The 7,735-nt window shown below is 40.4% G+C and overlaps 1 long non-coding RNA gene across 4 annotated transcripts in view; it reads left to right on the top strand.

The window, feature by feature from the left end:
- Positions 1 to 372: 372 nt before the first annotated feature.
- The window catches only part of LOC116186254, a 441,761-nt gene continuing 434,398 nt past the window's right edge, over positions 373 to 7,735 (top strand). For 3 of the 4 annotated variants that reach the window (XR_004151211.1, XR_004151210.1, XR_004151212.1), the window contains exons 1-2: positions 377 to 2,674; positions 5,129 to 5,299. This is a non-coding gene — a long non-coding RNA (uncharacterized LOC116186254). Of the gene's footprint in view, positions 2,675 to 5,128; positions 5,300 to 7,735 lie in introns of all 4 variants that reach the window. The other variant, XR_004151213.1, reaches the window with a different exon arrangement.

Consider the following 7,735-nt stretch of genomic DNA (forward strand, 5'->3'; position numbering starts at 1 on the left):
GCTCCCTTAATGAGATGGCCGGCTGAGCCGCCTCATCGGTGTTAAAAATGTTTCTCTCGCGCGCAACCGAGAAGATAGGTTCGTACACGGAAAATCTTTCTTGTGTGCACCTATTCCGTGCACTAGGTAGTTGCACACCCCTTGTATCTTATGGCAGGGTGCTGTGGGGACTCCCGCTTCTTCCTCCTCTGCACGGAAGTTGTGCTCATGGGGGGTGCTTTTACCGCCTCGCAGATAGCACCAGTAAGTATGTACGTTCTTGGCGCTTGCGCACGTTGTTTTCCATCCTTGTCGTATGCATACTATTCGGTATACTTTGAAACGAATCCTTTCTTTGTCGCTCTCTTCTGGCTGCATCGTTAGGAGAGAAAGAGAAAGAGGAAGAGAGTGCGCGCTAGCCAGCGAAAGCTTCGCGAGCGAAAGGGAGAAAGGAAGGAGTAAAGGAAGACAGAACGTTTACGAACGCGATAGAGAGAGTGTGCGCAAGGTACGAGGGAGAACGAGTGAGAAAGCCGGAGCGTTGCGTGGGGAGCGATCGCAGCTCGTCATTCGAAGCCCGCCAACGGACGAGCGAGCAGCGACGGCACGGGACTGCGATTGAAAGTATCCACGCGATCTTCGCGAAAATAAAGAGTACAGATACAGGCTTACACCTGAGATTAAAACAGGCGAAGAATCACATCGTGACAAAACATCTATTTAAACAGTAGTTACCAACTGTTTTGCGATAGCAAATCAATCGCCGGTGTAACACGCTGGTTCGTACGGTCCACTCGAACGAAGCGCTCGTTCCTCGTTCGGTTCGCTTCGGTTACGATCGTGTCGACCGCAGTGCTTACGGTGTTCGTCTCGCGTGTTTTCATTTCAGAGAGGGAGAGTGACAGCGAAAAGAGTGGTGGAAAGAAAACAAAACTGTTGACGGTGATTAAACGTGACTCCTGCAAACACATCCTTAAAGGATATCTGTGCTGTGTGACATTCTTCTCGTTCGAAATATCAGGAAAACGAGAATTTGATCCCACACAAGGACGAGTTGCAGAGAAGGAGCAGTGTAGTTTATTCATTAAACCACTAGGGTGCGTGTATCGTATGTGTGATTGAAATCAGTACCGGTACAACAGCATTACGCGAGACATTGATAATCGAATTTGTGCTTCGATCAGTGTTCGTTGTTGGTTAAAAAGTTCATCGTGACTATTTTTATTCGTGGTCGGATTGTGTTATAGTGTCGTTTCGTGGTCGATTTGAAACCGTTACATTTTTTCGAAGTACATCGATGAATCATTGATATTTCGAACTAAAGCTGATTCAAATCAATTGCAAATCGTTCATTTTATGAGGTTGAGTGTAGAAGAAATATCAAAGTTACAAACAATAACAGTACAATTTGCCTAAAGTAAGTTATAGAATCAAATTCTAGGAATATACAAAAAGAAATAAACATTCCAGAACGGAGACGCCATTAATCTAACAGACCTGAGGCTATTGTAGCCATTATCTTGTAACGTACATATTCGAAAAAATTGAAATCTTGTTTCGCGCGCAAACGGAATATCATATTGGTTGCTTTCGAAAAAAGTTTGGATTCTTCAAATATCTTTTTGATCAACTACGAGAAATATACCAATGTTTATTCCAATATATCGATAGAAGAAATAATAAAATTTCTGGTATATGAAAGAAAATACGTTTGGAAGAAAATTCAATTGTATATTATTCCTGTGGAAAACGATCGAAAAAAATAACTAAGGATTGATTTGTGATTGAAGCTTTTCTTCACTGTTTTTACGAAAATTTAAAAGAACTATCATCTTAAGATATATATTCCGAGTGTCAATCAATTTCGCCATAACGTTACAATCTCGACATTGAATTCAACAGTGACGCAGTATTGAGGAAACCAAAGTTGCATTTAGCAACTGAAATTCAATTCCAATGTTTTTCGTGTGCTGTCTACTAATTCGGCGTCGTGTTTCGTGACATTATATTCGCGTGTGTGCTACAAAGGTGCTCGTGGACGAATGATTTATCGTACTATCACGTGAAAAAATATATTCGTGTGTGCAAAGAAAGCTTTTTTCCCAGTTGGATTACAACGAAGCAACGACATTGTGTTCACTTCATAGGAGTGGAAGGATTTGTCGCGACCCCGTGAATTTCGAATTCGTCGTGTCGATCGAGACAACAGACAACGCGTGGCCAATTACTCGCATCGTTACAAGCATCAATTGATTAATTAACACCTTAATTAATTCGTTCGATCGGTTTTAACTTTTCGACACCGTTGCTGCTCTCGTGTCTACACTTTAACGTTTTCGTCCGTTTTCACGAATTTATCAAGATCGTATCGCGATCGTAATTGATAGTAATCGGAATTTCTCTCATTTTATACGCCAACGCCGGAAAATTGATTACACGCGATTCAACGTCGTGGCGATTAATTCCAGTTTTGATTGTCAACGTTTTCTCGAGTTCGATTTTCATCGTATAGGCAGGATCTATTCTATATAGATCCTTTGTCCGATTAAACCGGGATTACGTGCTAGTTCGTGGAGGCAATCGGTCTGTAATTGTGCCACGCGTACGGTTAATCGCTTGTCTACGCGAAGAACAATAAACGGTGGTGTTTACGTGACGAAAGTGCAGACGCAGCCCACTCGGTCACTTGCAAAAAGTGAGTACTCTGTCATGTTTTACCATTACCTATGCTCTTATATATGTAGGCATATGAATGCGATGCGTGAACGTATATCGGTCGATTTACTAACACTGTCACTGTCGTACACGTGTCTGCGTGCACCTGTATGTGGATATGCGTGCGCGTATATACACGATACCTCGCCGGTATTCATTCAAAACAAAACAACCGTGCTCATCCATTACGAATATGCATGGATATATGTACATACGCATACGCATGCATCTGTATGCATACATTTTGCAAGTTAACTGGTCCTGCGACAATATTGTTTTTGTCGGTTTTAATTAACATTTCGAGGTGCTGGCTACAGTAAGGGCACTAATGAGAAACTAAATTTCGCGGTGTGGTTTTGTTTTTTATGTTTTTCTCTTTTTTCTCGTTGAAGCGTCATGTACACTCCCTTGTTTCACGTTACAGAATTATATGTATTTATTTTTATTTCAATTTATTTTATCGTAAGAGTTTTTAAATATTAACGTATAACAAATTAACAGTAAAGACTTCTAAGAATATTTTTCTATTATAATGAAAAGTTCCAAACGTCCCTATTCTTTTGATCATTATCCATGCATAAATTTTGGATGGAATTTAATAATTTCTTACAGTACAGAAATGAATTATGATTATAGAACTAAATTCTAGATAGAATTTTATAAGAAAGAGACATTTAATCAAGAATTTCTAAATAAATGTAAATCATAAAATAAAAGTAATTACATTCTTATATTGTTATTTTGTTATACAATTGAAATTATATTATTTCATTGAATAATAAGGGATGTACATTGTGATTTTGAAGTAATCTCGAAAAAATCGGATTTTGATGTGATAAATTAGTAGAGAAAAATGAATGAGAGGAACGATAAAACAAAGATAAAGATGGAAGAGGGGAATAGAAGAAAAATCCTGTAGCTAAGGATGAATCTGCCTCGTGAACAGAACAACGAGTTATCCGACAGCTCGGTAGATCTTTAATGGTCTTTTTCTCCACTGAATGTACACTGTTTCATGCTTTATTCCTTTCTCTTCTCACTCTTTTGGATCGGACCAGGCCACACGTTTCACTCTCGTTCTCTTCCGACTCACGTCGTAAACGTGTCTTTCGTGCAAGAACGCAATAAAGTTCCGCCTTTCCTTCGAGATCATCCGGGGCTACGGGTCTGAAAGCAGGTGACTCTGTTCCAAACAAGATTCGCTCGATGGGGGGCCTTTTGCAATGAGGAACGTTGAACTGGTATCTCGCTGAGGAGATTAAGCCTGACAGTAGATGCGAGTATACGTACAAATTAAATTCGAGAATTTATGCGAATGTATCGCTACTTCTCGTTCGATGTACAAAAGATATTCGATGTACAAAAACAAGTAGTTTATGCAAATTGGGATAATATTGAATTTAAGGTATGTATTTTTGTATCAGATTATATATATATACGAATTTATGTAAGAATGGGTATTATTTGAGAATATTAAGAAAGTTGAAATATGAAGGACAGGTAGATTGGATATAAATTGAGAGCAGTTAACCTGAAAAAGAGGCAGGAGAGGACAGTAGTTGCTTCACCGCGAGATTTCGTGGTTAAAGTAGACGTGACTGCATCCCGATACTTGACATTTTCTGTTTGCTCCTTTTCATCATTTCTTATTGCCCTACCTTATTTTTATTTTCGTCCAGTACGATGCTGATTGCTTGCACACAACATTGTAAAATGCATCGTCATCCGACATCGTTTCGATTTCTTGTTCTTTTTAAATCCTTTCAGTTCCTCTCAAGTTGATCCTGTTTCTTCATCGGTTCCACCATTTAAATGGTGGGTTAAATTTTTAATTTATCCACTCATTTCCATTGTTACAACTTGTTTTTGTATTTTCTTCGTAAATAATAGCCATTAATAGGGAAAAGATCGGAACGAGTTATGTCGAGCGGATGTATCGTAATATCAAGAAATCAAACGAAATCGATCCGCGCTTAATGAAATCGTCGAGCACAATGATAAAAGCGATCGAGGAGCGAAAATGAATTTTTTTGTTCACGCGCACGCTGCAAAATACGTTGTTAAGATTTTACGGGTATGCAAGACCGTGGTACAAATTAAGTTCAGGTTTCTTCGTTACGATTGTACGAGTCGGCAAGCTTTTACTTTCCTTTTATTGTCTACGGCAGAACCTTCTACGCCCTCGCGGATACCCAAGAAATAGGAGTGGAATCCTTTGAATCGTTAATTAGCTTGAATTCTTGGATTCTAATTACACAGTACAGTTTACGGCTTTATTTAAGCGCAGTAGTTCTCTCGGGCTTGGTAATATCGAGGGACGCTAAATACTTGTAGCCAGCATCTCTCTCATTTTATCGTATTCGTGTCTCTCATTTTAAATTGATTATCCGTTCAGATTCAGAATTATTGATTATGCATCCTTTATCGCGCACAGGTGACCCATAGTTTTCTCCTGGAAGCGGTACACAAACGGCCTCAAGATTCAGCTGGACATCATGCCTTGGTTCATCCTATTTCTTCTTCTGTTAGCTGTGATGGAGGCCTTCCCTCGGGAGGCCACCTGTTCCCGCCTGCCGGACATCTACTGGAACTCCACCAATCCAATGTAAGTCACAACTGAATCTTCCTCTTATCTCGTTCATTCCGTATCTTTCCGATGTAATTATCCTTCTCCAACTTTTATCGCTTTGATTTATACAATCTCTACGAGTAAATCTGAAATATTTGCGATTCGCTTTTTATCCGACAACTGCCCGCGTGCGCTCAGTATCGTCCTTTGTTCCACTATTTAAACAATGGAATAAAATCATTTTTAGATGCATATATAAGTACTTTGAGTTAATATAATTCATCGTGCAAAACAAAGGGTACCTTTAAGCGAAACCTGTGTTAAGCTTGCGTTGCGGAATAATTGTAATAAAATGTAAAAATTCCGAGCGAAATGGTGCCTACAAGCAACGTAATGTTATTGTTTAAAAAATACACACGCGAAATATAATATGAAACGTGTAATATTGGTACACACTGAGATCTACTTGACGTAGATTTTGATTTTAAAAGTAGATTTCGCGATACCTCTCCACATACATACACACACGTACAATTGTATTTCTTGTGTATCTCCGATGCAGTCGCCGAAAGCGTCGTATTTACCGTGAACATTACCCTACACCCCATGCGAAGAATGCAAGCTCCGTTTAATCTCATCCGAGATATTACCGTGAATGTCCTTGTTCCGGATAGAAGACGACCGCATTTCCACGTTGAAGCATTCCACGAATGCGGCTTCCTCGTGTAGGAAAAGCGGGCTAGGGGCCGATATAGAGATCGTCCGATCTTTATCGCCATTTACGCTATTCGTTTCTTGTGCGATTTTCATATTTCCAAACTTAACGTTTCTGCATTCTTATCCAAACCCTTCAGATATATCCTCTGCATTTCGTTATTCTTATCACACCTTTATTTACTCTTCCCGTTTTTTTATATTCGATATCTTTTTCCACGACGCTCTAGCGTAAAAAACGTTGTTATTCACAGAATACGATATTAAACCAAAAACGGGGAAGGGAGGGGAAAGGACTAAGGGAAACGGAAGAAAAAGAATTCGCGAAATATCTTAAAAACACGGATCTTTTTAAAAAATATCCCCGTTTTAAATCAAGAATTTCACGGTCCGATTTCTTGACCTTCCTCTCGCTTTTTTTACTCCTTGGAGCGGTTCCGTGACGTATCACCGCGATATTTCTTTCCGTGGAACGATACACGCGTGGCCAGGGCCCGTGTACGTGCGCACGGTTCCGTTCGATCGGTTTCCTTTTCCCTGTTCGCGAGAGAGCCCACGGAGGGGAAAAAAAGGGCGGAATTGAAAGCCGGACGAAAAAGGCCCGGCGTGTTCACGCCCCTACCGGCTTCAGGATGTACGTGCGTTGCCGCGAGCGGTTCTCGGAGGTCGGGCATTATAGATGTACCGGGTGAGTCGAGTCGAAATCGATTTACCGGGCCGCATTTTTCGCGCCTAGGGTCAAGTGAGCCGAACCGTTACTCGTACGAACGTAGTGTGCGCGAGTAGCGTGGATTGTGGATCCACGTTAGAGAGCGTTAAAGAAGCGTAAAGCGGGATAGAGAATTTTACAAGTATCGAAGTTGAGTGGTGCGTCGAGTCGAGAAGCGAAGATCGATCTGTCCTCGAGTTTCATCGGGATGGTTGACTAATGCGGTAGAAAGGGATGGGGGAGGATGGTGGAGTGGTGCGGTGGGCGAGCTCGGTTAACGGGCAAAAACCAATTCGTTGTCGAAGCGGGATTGAATGTCGAGCGTTGTCGTCCGCGTTTTATCGTCTAAATCGATGGGTCTTGCTCGTCGGATGTGCGTATCCGCGTATACGAGCCTACAATGAAAGACATTAACTCTTTTTTTCGGAGTTCAATTTCCTGTTCATTAATGGAAGGGAAAAAAAAAAAAGAAAAAAAAGGATAGGGGCCGGTGGTTGCGTCGCCTGTAGGTCGGGGATAAAACAAATAAGGATGAAAGCGGTGGTACACGTAAACGTGTAACGTTTAATTGAAGTATATAAGGTATCGCGTGTTTCGTGTTCCTCGGTATCGAAATGCTATTGTGAGAATAGCTGCTCGAAACAATTCGCACTTATTTTAGAGTTTTATGCGGAAGCTTATTTGGATCGGGTTTAATACAATACATATACTTTGCAAGTCCCATTTCCATGTACGTTCTTCCCTTGGAATGCTTCTGCACAATCTCGATACCGATAGTGAACGTAACCATAGATTCGAGAATGGATCGCGATACTCTCTATTTTCTCTCGACAAATTCAAATTCTGCTGTAGTCAGCGGTGGTAAGATATAGGGTGGAAAAGGATAAAGAAAGAGAAGTTAGGAGAGAAAGTTAGAAGCTTTAAAAATGAAAGAGCATAAGTAATAAGGACAACGTCTTGGTAATTCAATTGATTTAAGATTTTTCTTTAAAATTCTTTTTTTTTTTTTTTTTTTACGAATAATTTTTGTATCCATATCGAGATCTTGG

The sequence above is a fragment of the Apis dorsata genome, unplaced genomic scaffold (genome assembly GCF_000469605.1).
Source record: "Apis dorsata unplaced genomic scaffold, Apis dorsata 1.3 scaffold_527, whole genome shotgun sequence".
NCBI lineage: Eukaryota > Metazoa > Arthropoda > Insecta > Hymenoptera > Apidae > Apis > Apis dorsata.